This window comes from Rhinopithecus roxellana, chromosome 18 (genome assembly GCF_007565055.1).
Source record: "Rhinopithecus roxellana isolate Shanxi Qingling chromosome 18, ASM756505v1, whole genome shotgun sequence".
In the NCBI taxonomy this organism is placed as follows: Eukaryota; Metazoa; Chordata; class Mammalia; order Primates; family Cercopithecidae; genus Rhinopithecus; species Rhinopithecus roxellana.
In genome coordinates, this window is record NC_044566.1 from 42,982,475 (window position 1) to 42,996,664 (window position 14,190).

A 14,190-nucleotide genomic window follows, 5' to 3' on the forward strand; every position below is an offset into this window, starting at 1 on the left:
ACTAAAAATACAAAAAACTAGCCGGGCGACGTGGCTGGCGCCTGTAGTCCCAGCTACTCGGGAGGCTGAGGCAGGAGAATGGCGTGAACCCAGGAGGCGGAGCTTGCAGTGAGCTGAGATCCGGCCACTGCACTCCAGCCTGGGCGGCAGAGCGAGACTCCGTCTCAAAAAAAAAAAAAAAAAAATTTCAAAAAAATTAAAAAGTTATAGCTGGAAAAGTTTAAATTGTATACCTTACATCATAAAGATCTTAGACTGTTTTAACTGTGAATCTTGCCTCTCACCTTTCATTTGATGGCTAGGTACTAGTCTAGTTCCACTCTGTGCTTATCCTCTAAAAATCAGTCATTTCTTTGCTCATCATTAAGCCTCACATACTGATCTTTTCTGCTGGGTTTATTTTTCCTCTTTCTAAACTACATCCTGGCCAGGTGCGGTGGCTCACGCGTGTAATCCTAGCACTTTGGGAGGCCAAGGCAGGTAGATCACTTGAGGTCAGGAGTTTGAGACCAGCCTGGCCAACATGGTGAAACCCTGTCCCTACAAAAATACGAAAAAATTAGCCAGGCATGGTGGCGCATACCTAGTTCCAGCTACTCGGGAAGCTGAGGCAGAACTGCTTGAACCCAGGAGGCAGAGGTTGCAGTAAGCCAAGACCGTGCCACTGCACTCCAGCCTGGGTGACAGAGTGAGACTCTGTCTCAAAATAAACAAACTACATCCTTCAGGACTTCTTTCAGCAAGGGTCTGTGAGTGGGAAATTCTTCTAGTCCTGGTTTGAAAATGTCTTTATTTTATCCTCATTTTTGAATACCAGTTTAACTAGATAGGGAATTCTAAATTGACAGAAAATTTCCCCCTCCGTTTTGAAGATGTTGCATTATCCTCTGCGCATTATCTACTGTTTGAAATAAGAGACCAGCTTTTGGTCTCTTATTTTCTTTATAGGTAATGTGACTTTTGGAGCTATCCTGAACATCTGTAGGACCCAGTGCAAAATTACAAATGGGGGATACCATATGTCCAAAAAGTTTTAAGTCAGAAATCAAGCAAACAACTTGTTAAATAAAATATGTTCTATCCTCCCTTTTTTTTTTTTCTTTTGAGACAGAGTCTCATTCTGTCATCCATCAGGCTGGAGTGCAGTGGCACAATCACAGTTCACTCCAGCCTCAACTTCCCAGGCTCAAGCAATCCTCTTGCCTCAGCCTCCTGAGTAGGTGGGACTACAGGCATGTACCACTACACCTGGATAATTCTTTTTTTATTCTCTTAGAGATGGAGGTCTCGCTATGTAACTCAGGCTGGTCTTAAACTCCTGGGCTCAAATGATCCTCCAGCCTCAGCCTCCCAAAGCATCGGGATTACATGTGTGAGTTACCACACCCAGCCTATCCTCTTATCTTGACAGATACAGTTTTTTAGTGACTTGGATGGCCATGCCTTGAATTTAGAAATCCTAGGAGTTTCATATTGAAACTTGGCAGGATAGGGAGTGATTACCACCCTGGCCCCTTTCCCCTCACCTCATCCCCCTCCATTTCCAATCTTGGCTTCATCTGGCACTGCAAGGGGCTTCACCCACATGCTTGTGGATACTTCTCTTCCAAACTCTGTCCACATTCCCCACAAACAGACAGGCCACCCCATGGCTCTAGGTGTGTGCAGTCTGCTGTTGAGGAGGACCTAGGGAAGAGGCCCATGCAAATCTTGGAAGTGGGTTGGAGCTGTCTGGGCATGGAATTCCAGGGTCTTGGGCATTTGGACAATGGTTTGGTGTGAAGGGACAGACTTTGGGTGGGCATCTTCCCTTGATACTGCAATAACATTTTTATTTTATTTTAATTTTTATTTCCTTTTTGAGATGGAGTCCTGCTCTGTCACCCAGGCTGGAGTGCAGCAATCTCGGCTCACTGCAACTTCCACCTCCTGGGTTCAAGTGATCCTCCTGCCTCAGCCTCCTGAGTAGCTGGGACTACAGGCACACACCACCACGCCTGGTTGATTTTTGTATTTTTAGTAGAGACAGGGTTTCACCATGTTGGCCAGGATGGTCTCGATCTCCTGACCTCGTGATCCACCCACCTCGGCCTCCCAAAGTGCTGGGATTACAGGCATGAACCACCACGCCCCGCCCTGCAAATAACCTTCTTAATGGTTCCCCTCCATCCAATCTGTTCTCCACACTGTATCCAGAGAGAATTTTTTTAAAATGTAAATCACAGCATGTTACTTTCTTGTCTGAAAACTCTTTGAAGGCTTCCCATTGCATTTGAAATAAAATCCTTTAGGCTATGCATAGTGACTCACATCTGTAATCCTAGCACTTTGGGAGGCCAGGGTGGATGGATTGTTTGAGCCCAGAAGTTTGAGACCAGCCTGGACAATATTGTGAAACCCTGTCTCTACAAAAAAATTAGTGGGGCATGGTGGCATATACCTGTAGTCCCAGCTACTTGGGAGGCTGAGGTGGGAGACTGCTTGAACCTGGGGAGGTTGAGGCTGCACTGCACTGGAGTACAGTGGCGCAATCTCGGCTCACTCCAACTTCCACCTCCCAGGTTCAGGTGATTCTCGTGCCTCAGACTTCTGAGCAGCTGGAATTACAGGCATGCGCCATCATGCCCGGCTAATTTTTATATTTTTAGTAGAGACAGGGTTTCACCATGTTGGCCATGGCTGGTCTCAAACTCCTGACCTCAGGTGATCCATTTGCCTTGGCCTCCCAAAGTGCTGGGATTACAGGTGTGAACCACCATGCCTGGCCACAGAAAAACTGTTAGAAAGATTACAAAGCTCTGGGTGATAATTCAACATGCCTGACTCTTTGGGATCAGCTTTTATCAGAGCTGTTTCTCTTTCTGGGACACACTCTCCTACCTGGTTTTCACATGGCTGGCTTCTGTTTATAGTTCTGGACTTAACTGTCACCTCTTCCCGGTACACCTTCTTGTTATCTGCCATCATTGCATCTTGTTCATTTCCTTCAGTGTACAAATGACAAATCTATTTTGCTTGTTTGCTGTCTTCTGCAAACTATAATCTACACTGGAGAGACTATCACAGATAAGATGTTCCCTGGAAGCCAACTGCGAGATGGAGATTAGCACATAGGAAGTTTACAAGGGGGCACTCTAATCAACACCCATTGAACAAAAGGAAATAGGATTGGGCATCAATCAGTCGCCCAGCACAGGCCAGACTTAGACTGAGGCAGCTCTCTTCAGCTGAAGCCATCCCCAGAGGGATGACAGCTATGACCCAGGCAAGGCAGTCCACAGCTATCCTGATAGCATTGGGATATTTGTCCCTACCCAAATCTCAGATTGAAATGTAATCCCCAATGTTGGAAGGTGGAGCCTGGTGAGAGGTGTTGGGATCACAGGGGAAGGTGGGGTGGGTCCCTCATGAATGGCTTGTGCCATCCTCTTGGTGATAAGTGAGCTCTCACTCTGAGTTCGCATGAGATCTGGCAGTTTTAAAAGTGTGTGGCATCTACCTCACTCCCTTCACTTGCTCCTGCTTTCAGCATATGACATGCCTGTTCCCCCTTCACCTTCCACCATAATGGAAAAACAGCACTATGCTTCCTGTAAAGCCTGCAGAACCGTGAACAACTAAACCTCTTTTCTTTATAAATTACCCAGTCTCAGATATTTCTTTATAGCAATGTGAGAACAGCCTAATACAGCAAGTGTCACTCAGATCTACTTTCTTGACAAGAGTTCTGGGAGTGGCTCCTTCAGGACACTGGTGGGCCTTTCTTCCTGGGGATGACTTGTAAAAGGAGGGTTGGTAGGATGAACTACAGCCTCCCTGAAGCTGTAGCTGGTCTTGAGGTGATATTCATCCCCCCACTCCTCTGCTGTGCATTCTAGATTCTCCTCACCATCGACGAGTCCCTGTGAAGGTTTAGGTGACTTTCCTAGGGGGGTGACTCAGACTCTCAAAACTGAGGCATTCTGGTCCCTGTTTGCTGTACCTTCTCAAGGTGTAGCTGCTGCACTTGTCCATTTGCCATCGAAATTGTGCAAGCTGGTACTAACAGATGTCCAACTTGATGATCTGGGTATCAAACATATGCCTCCTGCCTCCATTGTGTAACAATAGCTGGACTGCCTCTTGATAAGAGTCAATCACCCCAACCAGGATCCTTTCCTTGCCTGCTGGTCCTTGGCATGAAAGGCCCAAACTGCCTGGATGATGACGTGGCTTAAAGTTCAATGAAGACTCTTGCTGTGTTCCCTGGTGGAAATGTTTCCCCTTTGGGAACCAAGACCTTTGACCCTGTGGGCTACATTTGTGAGGATGAAAGCACAAATTATTTTGGTGGGTCACCAGGACTGATAGCAAGTGGGGACACTGCTGCTCCCACACCATGGATTCCTCTCCCAGGTATTCCTTGGGGATATAGCACTATATAATGGTGACTGACTTCAGGCATTACTGCATCCTGGCGGGTAGTGCTTTTAAAAAAATTTTTTTTAAAGTTCTGGAATACATGCGCAGAATGTGTAGGTTTGTGATGTAGGTAAACATGTGCCATGGTGGTTTGCTGCAACCATCAACCCATCATCTAGGTTTTAAGCCCTGCATGTATTAGGTATTTGTCCTAATGCTCTCCCTCCCCTTGTCCCCGACCCCCCGACAGGCCCTGGTGTATGATGTTCCCCTCCCTGTGTCCATGTGTTCTCATTGTTCAACTCCCACTTATGAGTGAGAACATGTGATATTTGGTTTTCTACCCCTGCATTAGTTTGCTGAGAATGATGGCTTCTAGTTTCATCCATGTCCCTGCAAAGGACATGATCCCATTCTTTTTATGGCTGCATAGTATTCCATGGTGTATATGTGCCACATTTTCTTTATCCAGTCTATCACTGATGGGCATTTGTGTTGGTTCGAAGTCTTTGCTATTGTAAATAGTGCTGCAGTAAACATACATATGCATGTGTCTTTACAGTAGAATGATTTATAATCCTTTGGGTATATATGCAGTAATGAGGTTGCTGGGTCAAATAGTATTTCTGGTTCTAGATCCTTGAGGAATCACCACACTGTCTTCCATAGTGGTCGAACTAATTTACACTCCCACCAACAGTGTAAAAGCATTCCAAGGGTAGTACTTTATCCTCACAGGGTATCACTTCCAAGCTGGCACTTTAGCCAAGCTTTCAATAGGCTGTTCCATTGCTTATGAGGCCAGGAACTTGGGTGGTGTGCCGTATGATAGGTCCAGTGGATTCCATGGGCATGTGACCACCACTATATGTCCTTTGCCATAAAGTTGGTGAATTGGTCTGCAGCAATGACATGTGGAATGTCACCTTGGTGGATTAAATACAGCATAAGCCCTTGACGGTCATGTCAGATGAGACTCTGCAGGCAGGAAAGGCAAACCCATATACAGACTACCTGCCTCTTCCTGTGAAAATGAATGGCTGCTGCTTTCATTACAGAAAGAGTTCAATACGGTCAACTTGCCACCCAGTGGCTGGTTGGTATCTTCAAGGGATATTGTTGTACTGAGTTTCAACAACAGTTTCTGTTGGTGTCAGGGTGATTATGTGGCTGTGACAGTAGCTAGATTAACAACGGTAAGTGGGACATCATGTGGTTGGGCCCATGGATAGCCTCCTTCTTTGCTTCCATGTCTCCTCTGTTTATGAAACCATTGTGTCAGGACTAGGGTGGCTAATGAAAAAGCTGGCTGACATCAACCGACTGAGTCATTCCACTTGGTTATTTAACGCCTCTTCAATGGTAGATGGTCTTGGGGCCTGTGGAGGAAAAGGATGGAAGCAAAATTGGCAGAAAGAGAAAGTGGGCTGCAGTAGTCACAACCAGCCTTCAGTCAACCATGTGGGGAGTTCCAAAGCTGGACTGACTCTTCGGAGATGTTCCCTGAGGAGGTGAAACGGTCAGTTTTTTTTTTGTTTTTTTTGTTTTTTTTGAGACGGAGTCTTGCTCTGTGGCCCAGGCTGGAGTGCAGTGGTGCAATCTTGGCTCACTGCAACCTCTGCCTCCTGGGTTCAAGCGATTCTCCTGCCTCTGCCTCCTGAGTAGCTGGGATTACAGGCATGAGCTACCACATCCAGCTAATTTTTCATATTTTTAGTAGAGATGGGGTTTTTCACCATGTTGGCCAGGCTGGTCTCGAACTCTTGGCCTCAAGTGATCCTCAGCTTTGGCCTCCCAAAGTGCTGGGATTACAGGCATGAGCCACCGCAGATCAGGTCTTAACATTCCCACATGGACTAGTCATTTGTTGCAGGCTGCCCCTAGAAGGTGGCTGGACCTTGCATAACGAAAGGTCCTGTCTTTAGCAAGACAGTCACTGAAGAAGGCTGTCAGAATACAAGCTTTCCAAAAGCTGGCGAAATAAATCCTTCAGTCTTAAAGGAGAGATTGGGTAATGCAGCATAACATTTATAAAAGAAAACATTACTATTTTAATCACCAAGACCTTATTACAGTGCCTAGCACATAGCAGGCATTCAAAAGATCTTTATGAATAAACACATTACTGAAATATCCTGCTTTCTTAGTTTGAAATATAAAGGGCACATCTCATCCCACCTTGCAATATTTTGCTATGAAAATTTCAAAGTTTAGCTGGGCCTGGTGGCTCACATCTGTAATCCCAGCACTTTGGGAGGCCAAGCTGGGTGGATCACACATGGTGAAACCCCATCTCTACTAAAAATACAAAAATTAGCCAGACGTGATGGTGTACACCTGTAATCCTAGCTACTGGGGAGGCTGAGGCACAAGAGTCACTTGAACCTCCGAGGCGGAGGTTGCAGTGAGCTGAGATCATGCCACTGCAGTCCAACCTGGGCAAGAGAGCGAGACGTCGTATCAAAAAAAAAAAAAAAAAAAAAAGGAAATTTCAAAGTTTAGGAGTATAAAGAACAGTTCCTCGATTTAACAATTGCAAACCTTTTGCCATATTTTCTCTTTCTTTATGGACATGGATATATACAGTATTAATTTTTTTATGTGAATCATTTGCAGACCTCATTACACTCTGTCCTTAATTATTCTGGTACACATCTCATAAAAATAGGGACATTCTTTTCTTTCTTTTTCTTTTTTTTTTTTGAGATAAGGTATTGCTCTGTTGCCTAGGCTGGAGTGCAGTGGTGCAATCACAGCTCACTGCAGCCTTGACCTCCCAGACTCAAGCAATCCTCCCACCACAGCCTCCCAAGTAGCTGGGACCACAGCTGTGTGCCATCTTGCCTGGCTAATTTTTGCTAGAGATGGGGTTTCACTGTGTTGCCCAGGCTAGTCTCAGACTCCTGGGCTCAAGTAATCCTCCTGCCTTAGCCTCCCAAAGGGCTGAGATTACAGGCAAAAGTCACCATGCCCAGCCAGGATATTCTTAATATTACTATTACCATATCTTAAAAAACCCCAGTAATCCCCTAATACTATCTGATATCCAGTCCATATTAAATTTCTGATTCTCTACAAAATATTATTTATAGCTTAAAAAAACTGGAACCAAGGGGCTGGGCGTGGTGAGTCACACCTGTAATCCCAACACTTTAGGAGGCCAAGGCGGGAGGATCTTTTGAGCCCAGGAGTTTGAGGCTGCAGTGGGCCATGATGGTGCCACTGCACTCCAGCCTGGCTGACAGAGTGAGACCCCATCTCTTAAAAAATAAAATTGGAACCAGGATTCTATCCAAGGTTCATGCAATGCATTTGAATATCATGTTTCTTCAGTCTCTTTTAATCCAGAACAGTCCCCCTCTTTTTTTTAACCCCCTAATTTTTCAATTTTAATTTTTTTTTGAGATGGAGTTTCACTCATGTTGCCCAGGCTGGAGTGCAATGGTGCGATCTCTGCTCACTGCAACTTCCACCTCTGGGTTCAAGTGATTCTCCTGACTGAGCCTCCCAAGTAGCTGGGATTACAGGTACCTGCCACCACGCCTGGCTAATGTTTTAAAATATTTTTAGTAGAGATGGGGTTTCACCATGTTGGCCACGCTAGTTTCAAACTCCTAACGTCAAGTGATCTGCCTGCCTTGGCCTCCCAAAGTGCTATGATTATGGGTGAGAGCTACCACACCTGGCCTTCCCCCTAAATTTAACTTTTTGAAGAAACCAAGGCTAGAAGGGTTCTTGTCTGCCATTATGTATTTCTCTGATTGTTTCCTCATAGTGTCACTGAGTTTGTCCCAGGTTAACTTCACCTTTAATATTCTAAACGAGTGAGTCAAGCCCCATCTGAGAATATTCTCACTACTTCCATCATCATCCCAGGGACACTCTAAGTAGTCTTCAAGATGCATATTAACATTCAGAGGACCAATCCTGCTTCATAGTCAATTGCAGTCAGAATTTCTACGTCTCAGAAGACTAGAGACTGCATATCTCCCACCAGAAGTTGGTAACCTCCTAATAAGCTGCGGTGCTACCACAGCTAAATGCAGGTGGAACAAGGACCACTGCTAATGAATAAAAAGTAAACATTTCACCATCAGCTGACATGGACAGTGAAGAAATTCCATAATTAAGAAGCTCTCTTGGGCTGGGTGCAGTGGCTCACACCTGTAATCCCAGCACTTTGGGATGCTGAGGTGGGAGGATCACTTGGGTTCAGGAGTTCAAGACCAGCCTGGGCAAAATAGTGAGATCCTCTGTCTACAAACAATAAACAAAAGTAGCCAGGTGTGGTGGTATGCGTCTGTAGTCCTAGCTACTTGGGAGGCTGAGGTGGGAAGAACGCTTAAGTCCAGGAGGTGGAGGTTGCAGTGAGCTGAGATCATGACACTGCACTCCAGCCTGGGTGACAGGGCAAGACCCTGTGTCAAAAAATAAAAAATGAAAAAATGAAAAAGCTATTTTGCCTGCCAAAGGACAAGGAAGCAATTTTATTCATTTTTAATTTTTATTTTATTTTATTTTTGAGACAAAGTCTTACTCTGTTGCCCAGGCTGGAGGGCAGTGGCATGATCTCAACTCACTGCAACCTCTGCTTCCTGGGTTCAAGCGATTCTCCCACGTCAGCCTCCTGAGTAGCTGGGATTACAGGTGCCCACCATCACACCAAGCTAACTTTCATATTTTTAGTACAGACAGCGTTTCACCAGGTTGGCCAGGCTGGTCTCAAACTCCTGATCTCAAGTGATCCACCTGCCTTGGCCTCCCAAAGTGCTGGGATTACAGGTGTGAACCACCGTGCCTGGACAAACCTTACGATATTTTATTAGGTTCTTGACAGGTACTTTTCCCAACATAATCATGTATTAGCATTAAGTGGAGTGGTTCTCCCCTTCCATATGCTGGAGGTTAAGCCCAGTTTCTGTCTTAAAGTACTGCCTGTTAACTGAATTATTTTGCCCTATAGGAAAGGTTTAGAGTGCTCTAAAATAATCTTCTTTGGGGCCAGGCATGGTGGCTCACACCTATAATCTTGGCACTTTGAGAGGCTGAGGTAGGCAAACTGCTTGAGCTCAGGAGTTCGAGACCAGGCTGGCCAACACGGCAAACCCCGTCTCTAAAGAAAATACAAATTAGCCCAGCCTGGTGGCCCTCACCTGTGGTCCTAGTTACTCAGCAGGCTGAGGTGGGAAGATCACTTGAGCCCATGGAGGTTGAAGCTGCAGTGAGTTATGGTCATGCCACTGCAGTACAGCTTGAGCAAGAGAGCAAGACGCTGTCTCAAAAAAAAAAAAAAAAAAAAAAAAAAAGTCATCTTCTTTGGAACAAGTAATTTTGGTATTTTTAGATAATAATCATAGAAAGCTTTTGAGGCGGGAAAAAAAGGTAAGAAAAGGTTAAAAAAATCCAGGTCAGTTTTATTATTTATTTATAGGGACAGTGTTTTGCTATGTTGTCCAGGCTGATCTCGAACTCCTGGGCTCAAGCGATCCACCTGCCTTGGCCTCCCAGAGCATTGGGATTATAGGCGTGAGCCACTGTGCCTGGCCTAGGCCAATTTTACATGCAGAGCCTACGATCTGCCTGATAGAAAGTTATTCAATACAATAAATAACACCAATACCAGTAAATTTGTCATTCTTTCAAGTATATTAAAATTAACCTAATTAGGTTTCCTTCATCCTAGAGGTAAGTGAAGTCATCAAGACATCAATAAAGGTTTTTTTTTTTTTTTTTTTTTTGAGACAGAGTCTTACTCTGTCGCCCAGACTGGAATGCAGTGAGGCGATCTTGGCTCCCTACCTCTGTCTCCTGGGTTCAAGCGATTTTTGTGCCTCAGCCTCTCGAGTAGCTGGGATTACAGGCATGTGTCATCACAGCTGGCTAATTTTTGTATTTCTAGCAGAGACAGGGTTAGTTGGCCAGGCTGGTCTTGAACTCTTGACCTCAAGTGATCTGCCTGCCTTGGCCTGGGCTTACAGGTGTGAGTCACTGCACCTACTTATTTGTTTTTTCCTAAACAAATAGTACTGTTTCATGTCTCACTGCCTTTGAACACATTGCTCTCTCCTGGAATGTCTTTTCCTCTCTTATCTACTTCCTGTCCAACTGACCTCATGAAGTTTCTCCCTGATTCCCTGATTTGTGGTCCCTGGTTTGTGTTCACTTAGCACCTTGTATCATACATAATACTTTTCACCCTGTACTGGAATAATGAACCAGACTAGACATTCCTTACCAGCAACCATGTCTCATTCAGCTTTTCATCCTCCAAGATGCTCCAAGTAAGGCATCTGATGTGCAAGCAATGAGCGCTCAGGACATATTTGATTACTCACACTCCATGCCCTCGTTTTTCTCCCAAACATGTTTACACAAGTTCTTTTGATCAGGTTGCAACTAAAAGAAACTGATTTTAGTTTCTTTGAGCAAAACAGGCCTCTTCTAGTAAATTCACTGAACTGCCACTACTTTGGGCAAGCCACTTCATTCAGTGGGTATTAAGGGTCTATCACATGCCAGGCACTGTTCTAAACCCAGAAGAATCCTATTTCAGAGTTTATAACCTAGGGGAGAAGATAGCAACAGACAATTCACTTCTTACAGGAAATGCACAGTCTATTTCTGGGCAGTGTGAGGTGTATCAGAATATATATAGTATTCCGGAAATCAGGGAAGAAGTTGCAGCTGACATTGTCTGAATGAACATCAATTGCTAAAAAGTGAGGGAAGAGGATGCAGGGAAGACAAGAGTAGGCGGTATTTGACCTGGATTTTGAAAGATGAGTAGGAAACTGATGTGCACTTTGGAGGCTGGTGAAGAAAACCAGAGCCAAACAGGAGTTGAAGTGGTAAAAACATTTTATTCAGGAACTAGTGCAACAGGAGGGACACCTCAGAATAGATATAGAACTGAGTTCAATTCTCTTATTGCATTAGTTTCTTAATACCATTTTTTATCATTTTAACTAATGTCTGGCTCTGGCTTTAAGTGGGGGTAAAGAAACTTAGAGAAAAAGTAAATAATCTAAAGAAAGTTGAGTAGTCAAGGAAAACAAATTATTTGTATCCAGAGCCTAGAGTAATGTTGGGGAAGTGGCAAGAGATGGGGGACGGTAGGGCATTTTTTTAGTAATTCAAGTTACCAAAAGTGAAGTTATCTGGTGATCTTTAGAAAATGAAATGTTTTTCTGTTTATTCCCAGGAGCTCAAATGGGAAAGGTAAATTTCAACAAGTGCCTGGAATGCTATGCCAACAAGTTTGGATTTTATCCTGCAGCGCCAACTGGGAGTTCTCCGAGAGCTGTACGGTATTTTATAAAGGGACTGTAGTCTTTATAGGTGATAGGCTGGAGCGGCTCGTAGCAGTCCCTCAGTTTACTCACTTGGCCTCAGTTTACTCACTGATAACAAGAATCGGGTTGGACCAGATGCCCTCTTAGGTCCCGTCTAACCTCGACGGTCTGCTTCCGATGTACCTCTGCCTCTTTCCAATACCAGGACCTGTGCCTCATCTCCTCCTTCCTTTTTACCTTTGTCCTGTGGCCACCTTCCCTAGTCCCTGGCCTGCCTTAGGCGCTTTCAATCAGGAGGTGGGGGACGGGGAAGGAGAGGAGCGTCTCCAGGTAAAACAAACTAGTCCCCGCTCAGCGGCCTTTCGTCCCAGGCAGCACCACCTGGGTGGTGCCTCGGGGCCAGACGCGCCCCAGAGTGGGCAGGGAGCCAGGTTTCGGTCGCTTTTCCGTCCTAGGTCTCTAGGGGTGGGAGGCCCACCCTCCCCACAGCCAAGGCATCTCGGGGAGCAGAGCAGCAGCCCGTGCCTCGTGCGTTCCTGGTTCCTCAGAGACAAAAGCCTGTGAGTCCCGGCAGCAGCCACCGGATTTCATCGGGACACTCCGGTGGCAGGGCCTCGGGGCGGGCCTCAGACGGCCAATCGGCTTCTAGAGATGTCGGGTTCTAGGGCCCAAAGGGCAGGGTTTCGGCTGCGGCCGGCCGGTGCGAGGGGCACGGCTGGGTAGCGTCCCCGGCGCGAGCAGGACCGGGTCACGTGAGGCGGCCGGGGCCACGTGACCCGGCAGGCCCGGCGCCCTGGCGCTCCTCCCCTTTGCCGCCGGTGGGCACCGCTGCTCTCTCGCACTTCCTCGCCCATCGGAGCTTCGGAGATCCCTGCGGTCTCGCGGGACGGCGCGGCAGCAGCTGACCTCGCAGGTAGCCTGTGGGCGCGGGGTCGAGCTCGCGGAGTCCTCTTCCCCTTCGGCGCTTCCCCTGCTTCCCTTCCCTGCAGGCCGGGCCGGGTGTGCCCCGTTACTCCTGCACCTCCCGCCTCCCTCGCTCGGGCTACCGGGCCGTCCTCGCGGGCGCTGCGTCCGCGGCGAGGGACGGGGTCCCCGGCCCGGCCCTGCCAGCACCTCAGCTAATGTGCCTTCCTGCAGAGAGGAGGGAAGGATGGGGAGAGGCGAGGGAAAGTTTTCTCTGCTCCCTCTCTTTTTTGAGCTGCATGGACTCGATTTTGCTCGTAGCTGAAGTCTGACTACTGTGGTTGCCGTTTTACTGAGAGGAGACCTCCCTTCTGACTCTCTGTATCCTCTGTCCTTTCCAAGATCTTAGCATCTCTTCTTCGCCCCGAGAGTAGTGCTGTCACAAACCGCATTCTTTATCGTTTCCCTTTCCGACACAGAATCCACAAAGGTAGGGATTCTCTTAGTGAGGATCTTTATCCAGGCGTGCGGTGAACTAAGTAAATGACGTTTCCCTTGTCCTGCCTCTGATAAAGTACCTACCTGCTCGGTTTATTTTAAGATGACTATCGAGCACGCTGTGTTCTGCTCTCATAAGTGGCCTTTTGTTTTTATTTATTTGCATGTAAGACACTTCCAAGCCATCTGCGGAACTCTCTGCAGCTGGGGATTACAATTTTATAAAACAGTGTTGTAATAATGCTTTTAGAAAACCAGATTCATGATTTTCTTTGCCTTTGCCCTATTCTTTTTTTGGGAGGATTAAAGCCCTTAGAGGACAAAAACTGAGTTTCTGAAACTGGTGTGTATTGTGGGCTAATAACATTAAAACGTCCAAGTGTATAATGCCGAAGGAATGGAAAAATGATTGAACCCTGAGGGCAGTTTATAGGTGGTTTAAACTTTATTCATTTCAAGTGAGCACTGGGTGAATTTCACTCCTTTAAACTGCTTTCAGGGTTGAGGATGTAACTGTGTATTTGGATTCTATTAATACCGCAGTTCATCTATGGGATGGACTTTAATCCATTTAATCCATTGTGTGAATACCAGTCTATTTATTAATACTCTCGACGGGTCCTTTTTCTTCTACCTGCTAGTCTGTTTCTCTTGAAGAGGAAGCATATTCATCTTTAAAGATACTTTTTGCAAGTGATTTTTTTTAAGTGTGTGATCCATATGATAAAGTTCTGGGAACTTCTGAAAACAAGTAGCCATAAAACCCCAAAGCTGTCAAGCTTGTAGCTTTTAAAAAATTCTTTGAAAATTTTAAAATTAAAGAGTGCCCATATGCTGCAGCAAGAACTTGGCTCCTCCTAATATACGGGAGCTGGGAAGTCTGAAACAGTATCCTCCTTTTCCTGGGAGTCATTGCGGGGTAGATGAAACTGTGAAGGAAAGTGAAAGACCTTTATTATGATGATGATATTCCTTCTGTGTGTACTACATTAAACAGTAAGTCATGCATAGGAAGGGAGGCTGGGGCCTCACAGAGTCTAGAATCTAGGCAGGGCATTCGGACACATTTCAAAATATTCTCTGGTTTTACAAAAAG

General features: G+C 45.9%; 1 protein-coding gene across 6 annotated transcripts in view; it reads left to right on the forward strand.

The window, feature by feature from the left end:
- The first annotated feature begins 12,448 nt into the window (after window positions 1-12,448).
- RCBTB1 (RCC1 and BTB domain containing protein 1) overlaps window positions 12,449-14,190 on the forward strand; it is a 54,454-nt gene continuing 52,712 nt past the window's right edge. For 3 of the 6 annotated variants that reach the window (XM_030922192.1, XM_030922191.1, XM_030922193.1), the window contains exon 1: window positions 12,494-12,606. The gene's annotated coding sequence lies outside the window, so the exon portion shown is untranslated. Of the gene's footprint in view, window positions 12,607-14,190 lie in introns of all 6 variants that reach the window. The other 3 variants (XM_030922190.1, XM_010363831.2, XM_010363832.2) reach the window with 2 other exon arrangements.